Source organism: Alexandromys fortis, unplaced genomic scaffold (genome assembly GCF_014885135.2).
Source record: "Alexandromys fortis isolate MF-2015 unplaced genomic scaffold, M_Fortis_MF-2015_v1.1 scaffold_434, whole genome shotgun sequence".
In the NCBI taxonomy this organism is placed as follows: Eukaryota; Metazoa; Chordata; class Mammalia; order Rodentia; family Cricetidae; genus Alexandromys; species Alexandromys fortis.
In genome coordinates this window covers 247830-262963 of record NW_026068321.1, presented here as the reverse complement: position 1 = coordinate 262963, position 15134 = coordinate 247830, and the positions used below count along the sequence as shown (strand labels likewise).

The following is a 15134-nucleotide window of genomic DNA, read 5'->3' as shown; positions in this document are numbered from 1 at the left end:
TGATAAATTGTTTTATGTTCCCCTGTTTCATGTACTGTCACTGAGTCTGATTAGAATAAAAGTCAATCTAAACACGAGAAACAAACGTTAACATGATTAACTGAAATTCATTAATTTAACTGTTATTAAAAAGGGGACTCCACTGCATGTAAACTAAATGGGCCTTATTAAAAAACACAGAAGAGGGCAAGAATCCAGCTGAAACCTTATAATAACATACTAAGTAAGAAGACTTGAGTTGTACTCCAAATTTATGAGATTAAAAAAATCCATTAAGTATTTTGTTCTTTGCTATATTCTTTCCCACCTGGCTTCCAGAGATACATTGGGGCTTTGATGGAAGTGTCTTTTTCCAGGGAGACATCTTACTGGCTCCTATTAAACAATGTGCTGGTAAATCACACCAACTTTCATTCAACGAAAGGGATTAGTAAATAATCTTAAAATATCTGGGGGCTGAGCAATCATGGCTTACCTCTAACTCCAGCTTTAGGGGGGACTGCTTTCATTTCTGACCTCTGCAGATACCTAACATGAACATACTCACATGAAGACATACATGCACACACACACTTTAAAAACTCTTAGCAAGTGTTCTTACACTTAACAACTATTAAAAGATATTGAGAGGTGCAGATAGTAATTCCCCAATGAACAACATGACTTATGGTCTAGAAGCAAATAACTAATACTTTTTTTTTAAGTCCTGTATATTAACTTCACTTAGGTTAAGCAGGAACAAGTGTAATAATTCAAATGTCTTTGATACAGTGACCTAAAAGGACATGGGTGATACCGATAAAATGATGATGTCACACATTCTACAAGATAGCAGCCCCATGTCTCACCTCGTCAGTGCAAGGCTTACATTTCTCTACATACTCATAGTTCCAATGGCATTGACGTCTGCAGTTGGGGTATTGAAGAAAAGGCAAACCACAGAAACTTGTACTTCTGCTCCAGACACAGGTCATTAATGTCAGTAAAGCAGCAGCCAGAGGACCTTCTCTAGAGAACACAGTATGTAAGAGAATCTTCTTGGGGCCTGCCTAAAATCTGCATTTCTTGTTTAAAGGAGGAGCAAACCGTCTCACAAATGATAACTAAACTGGTATGCAGGTAAACTCGATTACTCCGAAAACCTTGTTACCATCTGAAGTATTATAAAAAAAAAAATCTGTGCACATTAATTGTACAACCCCCCCCACAAAAGTCTCTTCTGCTCAAAAAGTGAAATATGAAGGAGAAAATACGTAACATACAATATGAGAATACGAGATGTACTGAAAGCAAAAGAACTGAACATTCCAGTCAGTTACTTGCCCAAAGCAGGTCATTTCTATTCCATTGAAGTCTCCTGTTCAAGTTGTGAGATGATAAGGGACTCTAGAAACAATCCATTTACTAACTGTACTTGGGAGATCCTGTAGATAAAGCCTTTTCAGAAAGTATTTTTGGTGTATTTGTCAAGATGGTCATCACCTGGAAAAGCACAAAAAATTTATATTTTAAGTAAAATGAATAACAGGTTATGTGGTTTCCAGCAGATAGAAATCATTCTCAAGAGCTTTTACAAGAACTCCATAAAAACAGCTTCTAATTCTGAAGGCAATAAAAGGTACTCCATAAACAATGATTGTTATCAGGGCTAGAGAGATGGATGGTTCAGAAGTAAAAGCACTGACTGCTCTTCCAAGAAAAGTCCAGAGTTCAAGTCCCTGCAAACACAGGTTGGCTCATGACCATTTATAATGGGATCTGGTGACCTCTTCTGGCATGCCTGCATACATGCAGGCAAAAACTACCTAATAAATAAACCTTAAAAATGATTATTTTCATTTCCTTCTTTTATTTCTTATTATAAATAGTTAAATAGTTTCTATATTATTTAATCAGTTTCTAATTTTTGGACCTAACATTTCCTATATAAGTTCTTAGTTAGCAACTAATGGGTTAAAATATGTACTATATTCATTAATATTCTAAGGAAATATTTTCCAGGATGCATAGAAGAATTCCTGGCTCTGAGAAAAACAAAAACAAACACATATCTATTGTCTCTGAATGCCTAAACGTTTCCTTGCAACGTTAGCTGATACAAAGTGCAGTGTTTTGAATAAAAGTCACTGCCTGCTGCCATTATGGTCATGGATTTACCCTCTGAAACAGTAAGACTCTAGGGAACAGCATCTTTGAAAACTCTCCTTGCTTGTGATGCTTTGTCATAGTAACTAAATAGCAGCTAAGACAGAAGTGGGCACCAGGGGTGAGGTATTACAGTGATAGGCCTTACTACACTGTTTTGTTTTGGAAGAATGTGTAAGAATTTGATGGAAAGTCATTGAGCAAGGTGTATCTTGAAGTTTGGAAGATGATAGTTCAGAAGGTGATGTGGACTATGGAGGTCTATCAGGAGGTTTTGTGGGCGAATAATGCTGGCACCACGGCTAGGGGCCATGGTAGAATATTTTGGCAAAGAATTTGCTAGTTTTCCCTTTCTCCTATCAGTCTGCTTGAGGCTAAATTGAAAAATGGTAGATTAATTTCTTTAATGGAGTTTCTCTGTGTATCCAGGATGTCCTGGAACTCACTCTACATACCAAGCTAGCCATAAATTCACAGAGATCGGCCTGCCTCTGTCTCCCTGATTGCTGCCCGACCTAAATTTTAATTTTGCTGGCTTAAGAACAGTAATTACATGAAGCAAAGTTACATCCCATTATCTTTTTGAGACATGTTTTTACATCTTTAAGTTCTTCTGTTATCTGCTTCCCAGTTTTCCTCTATTCATCCACCACTGATTCATTCTGATACATTTATTGAGACTTAAAAATTTTAAATTTACTGAATATAGAGATAAAAGATTATAATATCACCTTTTTTTGTTGTTGAGATGTGGAGAAGAGGTCTCAGAGTTGCCAAGCTGGCCTCAGGCCTTCAGCCTCCCTGTGTTGAGTTGTGAAGAGCTAGGGACGACAGTTGTGCAACACTATTCCCAGATTAGACGCAAACCGCATTCTACGGAAATAATAGACAAATAAAATAAGTCGAAATGCATATGATGCTCATGTAAAAACTGAATCAAAATTTAGGAAAACTTATTTCTATTAAGTCCGACAATCACTTCACAATCCGATCTGTTGTATGTTTAATGAAATTCAAATTCATATATGCTATCTTTAACTATTATAAACATAGTAGATTGAATATAATATTAGACAAAATTTTATAAATAATACAACAAGGCCGGGGTGCACGCCTTTAATCCCAGCACTCGGGAGGCAGAGGCAGGCGGATCTCTGTGAATTCGAGGCCAGCCTGGTCTACAAGAGCTAGTTCCAGGACAGGAACCAAAAGCTACGAAGAAACCCTGTTTCGAAAATCAATAATAATAATACAACAAATGCAGTGACACTTGTGAGGTCTTTTGAAGAAGAAAGTCTACAAAAAATAAAAACACTGATTTATATTGAAATGAAAGCAACAGGCTATAAAGTATATATATAAGCATGACTTATGGGTTTTTTTTTTCAGAGAGGTTTTCTGGATGTAACCTAGCCTATTAAATCAAAATGGAACTGAATAAGCCTCCCTGTATTTGAACTTGAAAGCATAAACCAAAATTCCTCAGCTTAAAGTCTTGTTTCTTATATTGAAAACAGTAAAGCTGTAAAAAAGATGAAAGCAAAATAGCACATACTAACTATGACAAGAATGTAGCCATAAAGTTGTTGACTGACGTATACAACATCCAAGAGTACCCAACTGTTACAATTTCATGTAGTTTTTTAGTATTGCTATTTTATACATATTCTGACGCTATATCCCAGCCTAAACTGGAACTCAATATGTATTTCAGACTGTCTTTGAATTCTCAGTGCTTCTTCAGCCTCAGCATCCTGAACACTAGGTTTGAAGGTGAAAGTTACCATACCATGTGTGTTATATAGTTTATGATGGTCTTGCATTCTTGTAATCCTCCTAAATCAACTCCTGGAGTACTGGAAATATGGGGATTGGCTATGATGCCAGGCTCTAAATGATGAAAATATAAAAGTTTACCTTTAGCTAGGGATGTAGTAGTTCAATTGGTAGTTGTTGAGCCACAGGAATCTCTGAGTTTGAGCCTCAGAACCACATGACCTGGTGCTGTAATATGACTGCAATCCCAGAATCCTCCTAAAGTAGGGGCAGGGGAATCAAAAGTTAAATGGCTAACCTTTGCTACATAACTCATTGAAGGTCAGCCTGGGACATATAAGAATAGTCTCTAACAAGTAATTAAGGTAAAATGGAAAATAATCTTGATTAGTGTGTCAACTTTGTAGTAATTTTGCAATTTTTAATTTTTTTTACTATCAAAACACTTTGGTTAGTTAAAACTACTGTAATTTCACCATTCAGCTCTTTGTATTTCTTCAAATTTACACATGATTTGTAATATTAATTTGTTCTTATATGGGCCATCTTTTTATAATGTTCTGTTTTAAATCAAGAATGGTTATATAAGAATTATATAAAGATNTATATGACAGATTTGTCTATACACCGCTCCCAACATTTATTTAAACTTTTCAAATTCTGTGTATACGTGTCTGTCTTTCTATATGCTTGTGTACATCAGTTCATTGCCCGTGAATGCCAGGGAAGGGTGTTGGATCACCTACAACTGGAGTTATAAGCAATTGGAAAATATCCAAGATAGGTGCTTAGAACTGAACTTAGGTCCCCTGTAATAGCAACAAGTGCTCTTATCAGCTAAGTTACCACTCCAGATCCCTTTCCAAGTCTTTTTCTGTAATTTATTTCAATTTAATGCATATGAGTGCACTGCTTGCAAGCTTGTGCGTGCCTAGGTCTTGGAGAGTACATAAGGTATCCTGGAACTGAAGCTACAGATGAGTATGGGCTACATTGTGGGTACTAGAAACTGCACATGGGTTCTGTGAATGAGCACCATGTGCTCTTAACTAATAATATTTCCAGCCTGGCATCGCTGATTATCATTTAAACATCCACTGAAACCTATCAGTTTTGTTTATTGGTTTGTGTCCACAGACACACACTAAGCAGCCATGCTGTACTTGAACTCATCCTCCTTATTTAACCTCATAAGTGCTAGAGTTGCAAGCATGAAATATTACCCTCTCCTGATTTTTTCTTTCTATTGAATTCCACTTGAATTCTCAGCCTCGCATCTACTCAGCTTGAAGTGATAGCTACCAACTTTGTCTAAATATGATAAAACTGAATGATTATTCAAAAGAATATGCAATGAGTCTCATAGCACCTTTGTTCCATATGATATTTCATTATTACACAACAATACCCTTATTGGCACCATTTATCAATACTTCTTTGTGAGCCATAGAAAATAGGCGTATATGAATATGTAGGCTACTGCAGACACAAGCACATGAAACATTATGTGTTTACACTACCAGGTGTATGAAACTAAGAATTGTATCCAGGCTCTCATGCATACTAGGTAAGCTGTCTACTACATATCTATGAAACAAGCAAACAAACAAACAAAAACATATTTGAGTGCTAGAGAGATAGCTCAGAGATGAAAAGACTTGCTACTCTTCTGAATGACCCAAGTTTGGCTCCCTGTACCCATGTTGGGGAGCTCACACCAACTGAATGAAGTTCCAGGGGGATCCAATAAAATCTTTGCTCCTCAAACACTTGCATACTTGTGGCATTGATAGACAAACAGATATCCAAATAAATTAAAATTATTAAAACAAATCTTAAAACTATTTTGATTTCTTTAAACCTAAGCTCTATGAATAAACAAGACTGTATAAATAAATCTCTAAAATTATTTTTAGAGATTCTCTCTGCCTCTCTCAAAGCCAATCAAGGAACATAAGGCAAATGAGAAACTGATCTTCAGGATACAAGTAGTGCAGGAAAGACAAAATATAAGTGAGAATCTCATAAGGGCTAAGGACATAATCCTTGCTGCAACTGGAGGTCATAAACACGTCTGTACGTATAGTGATTACTACATCTGTCACATATGACGGCTTAGAATTTGGAATTGTGCTACAGTTGCTCTATTCTGGCTCAACCATGAAACATGAGCAGTTGTTACGCAAATAACTGTCTTTTAAGATCAAATATTTGTCATAGAAATAGACAAATGAGACTTACTACATAAATTGCTTCAATTCACTTAAAGAAGTGATTGTTGCACTTCATACACTCTAGCCTTTTGCTAGTTCTAACTAGCGAGAGATACTTAGTGAGTGGAGACTCAGCCTGTACTAGTGACACACTCAGTGATATGCATCAGTAATTTTATAGCTAGTTATACCATATAAAATTTTTGACAGAAAGTATCTTGTTTTCTCTGTCTGTGGTGATTGAAAACTTTGCGGGGTATAGTAATCTGTGCTGGCATCTGTGGTCTCTTGGTTTCTTCAGAACATCTATCCAAGACCTTCTAGCTTTCAAATTTTCCATTGAAAAGTTGGGTGTACTTCTGATAGGTCTGCCTTTATATGGTACTTGGCCTTTTCCCTTTGAATTTCTTAATATTCTTTCTTTATTCTATCTCTTTAGTGTTTTGATTATTATGTGGTAGGGGATTTTGGCCCCAACTAATTGTGTTCTGTACATTTCTGGTACTTTCATAAGCATGTCCTTCTTCAGTTTGAGAAAGTTTTCATCTATGATTTTGTTCAATATATTTTCTGTGCCTTTGAGCTGGACTTCGATCCCTATTATTTTGGTCTTATAATGATGTCACAGATTTTCTGGATATTTTGTAGGAAGAATTTGTTGGATTTAACCTTTTTTGACTGATGAATCTATTTCCTCTATTCTGAATGGCGTCCATTCCACTAGAGGTAATTTAATGCCTGTCACTCTGTAATTCTCCTCAAATGCCCACAGTCGAAGAAGTCTTAAGTCCTAGGTTAGAAATGGATATTGTTATTTTGCTATACAAGCATAATGCCAAGTTCCCCTTTGAATATTTATGATTAGGCCCACAGATTTGGGGAGACCTCAACTTATACCAGAAGGGTTGGTTTAACTTTTTTTTTTTTTTGCAGTGGTCAGATGTTAATGGAGAGATACACTACTTGTTAACATGCTAAAGATATGAGGATAAAAAATATTGGATGCTCAGTTTCACATGGTAGAAGTACATTAACACCATCAACACGAAGACTCATGGACATTGTGTAAGAATGTAAGAGGCAAGGTTGTGGAGAGTATTGTGGGCTTGTAATGAGGAAAGATGGGGTTACTTACAAAAGATCAAGAAAGGCAAAATCTCACCTCAGATGGAATGGATAGCCTTTAAGCTGCTTTCCTTCCAAAGTGTTTTTGGTAGTGGGTAGTTGCTGGAAGACGGAGAATCTTTCTATTTTGAAATGGATACTAATACCTTTTCCCTGCTCCAGTGGGACTATATCAGTTTCCATATCCTATATATCCATCTTTCCTTCCTGTACCTACCCCATGTACTTTAATACCAAAAGTAACTGGGTCCCTGTTCTGCTTTTAACCTATACTTTTTCCTTTCTTTCCTCTTCTCCCCTTTCTTCCAAATTCCTTACTTTTTTTCCTTATTTCTCTTTCCCCCTATAACTTTACTATTTTTCTCTTATTTAAATTACATTGTACCTGTTCTTCAGAGTACTTGTTGTGCCTTACCCTTCAACAACAGGATATTTATTCAATTATCAGATTGCAAAGCATGACCTCTAAAATTCAAGAAATCCTTATTTTCACTCCCTTTCATTCCCCCGTTGTTAACTACTTTTCCCACATTTTTCCTTTCCTTTTTCCTACTTATACTTATTGTGTTAATATGCCTGTTTTCTGATTTTGTGATTAACAGACAACCCTTAACTATTATTAATCTATTTTTTTGGCAAGTAGAGGTTTGGCAGTCTTGGAAGTGACTATGATTTTGATTCCCTGAACAAAAATCTTCGGAAGGAGGTATGTCCACATATGGTGCATTGAGTCGAGGACAAGCTATTACGCATGCATATGGCAAAAGAAACTGATGTTAAAGTAAACAGATGGGGGACATCTTCACCATAAAAGATTACTAAAAAAAAACTATTTTAAAGAAAATCCTATAAAAATATGACACAGAGCTGAGACCACAAGGAAATCAGTGTGAATCTCTCTGAAAAGTGGAAGGTATAGGAGAGCTTCCATAGAACTAAACTTTGCCAATCCTGGGAATAAGACTGCTTTAGAGATAATCACACAAATATACTCTGATACCTTACCATCAATAACTAGATAGTTGACACATCCTTGACATTTATCTGATGAACAGGATAACTACCGGGTAACGATAGAATGTTATAGAGCTGTAGGAGTTGCAGGAAGACAAATTCCTCACTTTCTTTCACTAAAATGCAAACATGGAATTTGCTTTTGTGATTTACTATGAAATACCTGGAGAGGTTTGAAAGCTAGAATGGGTCTGTCATTAAAGACAGGACATGTCATATGAAAGGAGACTGGCATAATTTTTCAAATAGTTTGAGGGATCTCGAATGCATAGAGTATGATGCTCCCAGAAGCCATGTATCACAGTGCTGGAAAGTGGTTTGTGTTAAAAACTTATCCATGTATGGTCTTAGAAAGCTGTAAACGATGCAAGCTAAAAAGTCAGGGTGCCAGCTACAAAGAATCCCAGGGTACATGACTGTTAAGATTAACAACCACTTTTTCTATCTCATGTCAGAAAAATCTTTTTGTACCGTACATATAGCAGTCTGTACATAGATACCTGAACAATGTACCTTGAGTGCTTTTGGATGCTGGGCATTATTATCACTCCTTCTAAGATTCAGAAAACTGAAGGAGGTAATTTTAACTATTTAAAGACTGAAGTATGAAAATAGCTGAGTTTTTGTGATTAATCATGGGTGCTATTTCGGGGAATTCACAGCAGCAGGAGCGAACTACAAGTCCACAAGACAGGGAAAATTAACATTCCATTATTTACTACCTGAGCAACTACAGTATTTCATGCTTGCTGGGCAGAGGAAAAAGTTATAGTAAACTGTCTTTGCTCAGGTAAAAATCTTGCTTGTAATATGTGACCATGAATCCAGCTTCCCACAGAGAAGAGAGGAAATAGATATTTTGGAGCTTTAGCTACAACAACCAGAGACAAGTTAAGAGCGGGGAATAGAACCCACGCTGCAAACACATTAGGTACTTTGAATCACTTAAACACCTCTCCTGGAACAGGATCAGAACACTGGGAAATACTAAATAGTATTTCAGGGATATGCAGAGGTAGGAAGATTACTGAAGGTTAGAGGTCCAACATGCACTAAAGTATAATTTGGGAAAGGATGTAAAAATAAATTCCATACCATAAATATGATATGGTAATGAAAACATTTAGTTACAGATAGAAGACATACCTTGAAGTAGTATAGGAAGACTCAACTTAATCTATTCTCTCCTACTTAATCTATTAAATGTGGTGCAAATGAAATTAAAACTGCATTTTTTTCCAACTTGACAATTATGAACATTAATTTGACTACATACAGGAAATATTCTGAAAAAGAAGAGAAAGGAGGCTGAACTCAATAGAATAGGTTAAGACAGTATAAATCACAATAACAAGTTATTAGAAGAAGCAGGTATGCAGCAAATTATGTTTCTATATGCTTGATTTGTAAGACTGTAAAAGTCAAAGTAAATATTAATTTTGTCTAGCACATTAATATGGGGAAAAACAAATGGAAAATATCTGATGAGAAATTAGGGATGATACAGATAAAAATAGTGTGAACATACACATGATTTCAAAAGAAAAAAATGACTCCAATGACACATGAGAAAACATGATTGTATTTGGGAACATGATTGTAATTTATTTATGTACAAAATGGTAACAAAACAAAGAAAATACAAAACATACAGTATTTTATTTGACATACATGACTTGTTTACAGACTCATTTATAAATGAAGTTATAAATAAGAGAGACACTCAGTATGGAAATTCAAAACAATAACAAATAAATGAAATAGCATGATTTAATGATATTTAATAAATAGCACTTTATAATATTATATTAAGACAAATACATGTACCACTGCTAATGAAAATATTGATAATTTTAGTAAATTATCAAATACACTTACTCAAATTTAGATTTTATATACTTTGCCATGGTACATGAAAACAAAAGAAATTATGAAATAGCTCTAAGATTCGTATTTTTATAAGAATCAGTGCGACGTAGAAAATATACAGCTACTCTCAACAGATAAAAGATGCAGTCATATATTTATAAAAAATGCTCCCCAAAGTAACAGAACTCACTGTATGTTAAAATCTTGATGAATTTTAAAGGTAATAAAAGAGCTTCATGCAACCTAACTGGCCCTCAAATGAAGAATGGATAAGGAAAATGTGGTACAATTACACAATGGAGTACTACACAACAAAAAAATGACATCTTGAAATATGCAGGCAAATGGATGGAGTAGAAAACATTAAATGAGGTAACCCAGACAAAGAAAGACAATTATTACATGTCTCATAAGTGATATTTAAACATAAAGCAATGAAAACAAGCCTACAGATGACAATATCAGAGAACCTAAACAATGAGGACCAAGAAAGACATACATGGATCTAATGTACATGAGAAATAGAAAAAAAAAAATCAACAAAAAGTAACTAAAAATGTTTCATACAATACTGTTTTAGCTCAGTACAACTCAGGCTATGCTATGAAGTCAAACCATTTGAAAAGACAAAACAAGGTAAAAGTTCTTTATGAATTTATGATCAGTTATAACTGAACTTTAAGTCAGCTTCAAAATTACCCTGCAGTCATTATGAGCAGCGCCGAAAACACTGAAGAAGTTAATGTCAGTGTCATCATACTTTTCTTGAAGTTAGTCCATCAGAAACAGTAAAAGTCTTTAAATAGATATGAAAGTCTTCAAAGACATCTTCCAGTCTCCATCCAAATAGCTAGTTCAGTTTTAATGATTGGTAAGAGCATTCACGCCACACCTTCTAGACCTTTTTCCAATTAGGAATCTTGTACAAACAATGATTATCCATTTTGGTGACTACCTGAAAGCACAAAGAAATCCAGAAGAATAAAGTAAAGCATTTTTATGTTAATATAAAAACATATTTCTTATTCATTAGGCCCATGAGTATTATTCATTCAAAATATCTTATTAACACAGATGAGCACATTAGTATTGATCTCAAGAATTTTCATTTTGTATATTCATTAAACTTGCTACTTTGTTCGGCATAAACATTTTCAAGTAACCATACATTGTTTATTGAACCATTTTCCCCATCTACTCTCCTTATCCTGGCCACTCAGGTTTCTGACTATGCATATAATGTGATCACCAGCATGATGCTCTTGCTGCCATGTTCACTCAAGAATGAGACCAAAGAAATACTTGGATCATATATATTTGAGATTAAGTTTGGGTGTTTTTTGAAGTACATGTATTTGATGGTTCTATATTACTAAGCATGGGTTCAGAGAACTAAGCTTAGGGCCTTTATAAGAGCAGTATCTACATTTAACCGACAAACCATTTATTCTAGACCATTATTAACATGTTTTTCCCAACTCACAAAACTATGCATAAAATCATAATTTTATTAAATAATTGTTAATTTTAATAGGACTGTATCAGGAAGACTGGTGATGTGGTTAGATTCCATCAGTCACTGGAAAAATTATTTCTTTAAATAAGAAAATTCAAATGTGTGGAACTAATAAGGTTGGAAAGAATATTACGTTGTTGCACTTAAATTAATAAAATTAAAGTGCTTGTTTACCTCTAGGCTGCAGATAACACTTTAAAAGTAATTTGTCTTCGACTCCAAAAGTTGATCACAAACGTAGATTTAAGACATCTGTCGTCATGACCTCCTGAAAAATAAAGTAGGTAATACAAAACATGTTAATAAACAAGTATAAGGAACATTATTCTGGTGCTTTTTGGGGAGGAGTCTGTTAATTATTATATTCAGTTCCCATTTGTTATGTGTGTGGGAGACTTCAGGGGCATCAGAAGCCCCCAATGTTGAGTAGTATCTGGTTGGTGCTACAACTATAACTCAAATTCCCTGCAAACAGACATATCATATTCCCCTGACTCTGGAGTCTCAGGCAGCATGGACTTGCTGCCATCTCTAACTTTAAATGCTGCCACTATTTAAAAGTTCTTCCTGATAAATTTTGCAGCCTCTACATATCCCTAAATGCCTACTTGAGATTCCTGAAGCAAATCAAACGCATGCAACGAAGGAATAATCTAGTCTTTACTTATATAATTGGAATGGCTAAGTTTATTGGCTCAGCTTTTACTTTAGCATGCTTCTTACCCTGGGTTATAGTTCATGTACAAATATGTAATAGGAAAACTTTCTACAACCTATCTGAATGTGCCATGCAAAAGCTTTATCTATTATACCATCCCATAACTACGAGGAATAATGCCATTATCAATGTTTACTCAGTTTTACTCATTGGTTCATCGCTTGAAATACAATCAGTTTAATACTCACGTGGCTAATGCAATACTCTTTGCTGTCACATGAGATCCTCGAGTGTTCAAAAACAGAACTTTGGGATAAGGCAACCCATCACTCCTGGGATGTTGATAATCAAAGCTACTGGGAAAAAAAGGTCTATTTCTTTTTGTTAAGATGCTTATTAGCAAAGGCCTTAAAACATACAAAGACAGAAGTTGTCTTACTCCTTTCTCTTTAGAGGTAATAAAAATTTAACATCCTTCTTGAACATGTTTTCTGTTTTCCTAAATTTTTCATTTATTCTAGGTGGCAATTTCAAAGATATACATTGTCTACCTTAAACAAATCAATCACCCATGTGTTATTAGTATTCTTAATTACATACCTTAGTTTGAAAAACTAAAATGTATCTATAAGTAAATTGTTCTTTTCTCCAATTACAATACCACAAATCCCACTTCTATTGAAAATCAACATTTTAAATGTTTATGATATAACGTCCTAAGCTACAGGCCTTGTGTTATTAAATTTGAGAAGCTGAAATGATAAAATACATATTCTTATGTTCCTGTAGGGAGGGGTTCAGTTCTTCTGCTTCCATACTTTCTGCTGACAGTATCTTGATAGCCCAGGATGTCTCAAATGGATGTGCAGCTGTGCATGGTCTCTTCTGGCAGGTGCTGGTTGATGTTCCGCATACAGCCGAACTCTACCACGTAACTAATATTGCCTTATATATCATACAGCCTACTTTTTCTTAAAGTACTTCAGAGGGAACAATAGATATCCAACTTTAATAATCTCTGATGAAAAATATATATAAATATTAAGCAATTTTTAAACTTTTATGTATTGAAACCGTATCTCAGAAAGCAAAAATTATAAATTTACAAAGTTATAGGCTCTTTATTATCACAAAACGTGTCTAGTAATAGCACTGAGATTGCAAACTCATCTGAACTAGAAATGAAAAGTTATTTTATAATTTGTAAAGTTGGAATACAGGTTAAAAACATCAAACATTACACATTACTACTATAATGTATGTGAAAAAATACAATTACATATGAAAAAACAAATGTGCCTTGGTTAGTCAAGAAACTGCTTTTAGCAATTCTCAACTTAACTCAAAATTTAAATTACTCATCACAATACATGAAAATAAATCTAATTTTCTTTAAGTAATTTTTCTCCAAGCAAAAATAGCTTACTCAGAATTTTATACTTAATACACTGAGTAGTACTTATCTTTTTCCTTGAAAAAAGCATTTGCTACAATGCTTCATTAATGTTATATTACAATGTAATATTTACAGGTTTATCTTTTGTTATGAATATGCATCTGAAAATGCATTTTTCAAATGGAAAGATGTATCAGTTATTTACAACTTGTCATGAAAGCTGTCATGCAATGTGAATATAATAATGTATTAATTCAAGGAGGTAGAAGAAATATTTACATTAATAGTCTATCATTACTAGAGGCACAGAATGAAGATTTATGCCCTTTCATGTACCATAAACCTTAATTATCCTATGGGAAATGATGAATAACCTTGAGATCAGTAGCCAAAGTTAAAATTAAATCTTATTACTCTACCATCAATAAGTAATAAACATAAAATGCGATAAATTCTCCACCAGAAATTTCACACCAGAAATGAAAAGAAGCAAAGGTTTCCAATGATGTACTCACAAATTTATACCCTGTGGCACTCTATTCGTCTTGACAAACAAGACCTTCAAATGCTGTATTTCAATATTTACAAAGTTGTCTTGAATATTGTCATGCAACCAGGAAACACATACAAAACTTTGCAGTGTCCTAAGAGGTAGTACAAAATCTTCATGAAATTTGACAAAAAGTAGAAAAAAAGGTCAACTAGGCTACTAGGAGGATGGAGTAGAAAATGCATAGTGTTTAACTTTCTCCTCTGGCATTCAAACAAATATGAAACACTGAGCTCTATGTTTCCCCCTTAGAAACAATGAGTTGGTCATATAAATTGTAAAAGACAATGATATTTACATGATATTTACACCTGTAGAAATACAAGCTGTTTGATAAAAATAGCTCATTCCTTACAATGTTACATTTTGCCAGGTATCAGATGGATATATACCCATGTAATTTTGAGGTATCTTCTGGAAAAATATACACAAATATCTGTGGCCAGAAAAATAAAAGTACATGCTCTTCATACAATATACATAATTTTCAAAAGTGACACCTTAAGTTTTATGCTTGAGTTACACTCATAATTTAGTAGCTGAAAGACATCATGGTAGACTATACACTCATATTTGTAAATATATATTGTATTTTACATTTCTATAAGATATGTAAACACATAAGTGTCATTTCTTAACAATGTTTAGGTAATTCAACACTCAAACGAATTATCACATCACTAAATGAAATCTATAAATATGAATTTTATCAGCAAAAATAATTTCTCTTTTCCTAAAACCATATACATTTTAAAATCTATTACAGGCCAACTATTTTAAACACATTTTTTTTCTAAATGCATGTGTTAACATCTAGTCCTGAAAATTTTAAGATAAATTCACTACATACATTTGACACATTAGAGACTTAG

General features: G+C 34.2%; 1 long non-coding RNA gene across 1 annotated transcript; it reads right to left on the bottom strand.

Moving 5' to 3' along the window:
- Window positions 1-9913: 9913 nt before the first annotated feature.
- LOC126495148 (uncharacterized) lies at window positions 9914-15128 on the bottom strand. The gene is made up of 3 exons (XR_007590115.1): window positions 12565-15128; window positions 11833-11926; window positions 9914-11097 (listed from the first exon to the last, which is right to left on the bottom strand). It is a non-coding gene; the product is annotated as an uncharacterized lncRNA (long non-coding RNA).
- Between the last annotated feature and the right edge of the window lie 6 nt (window positions 15129-15134).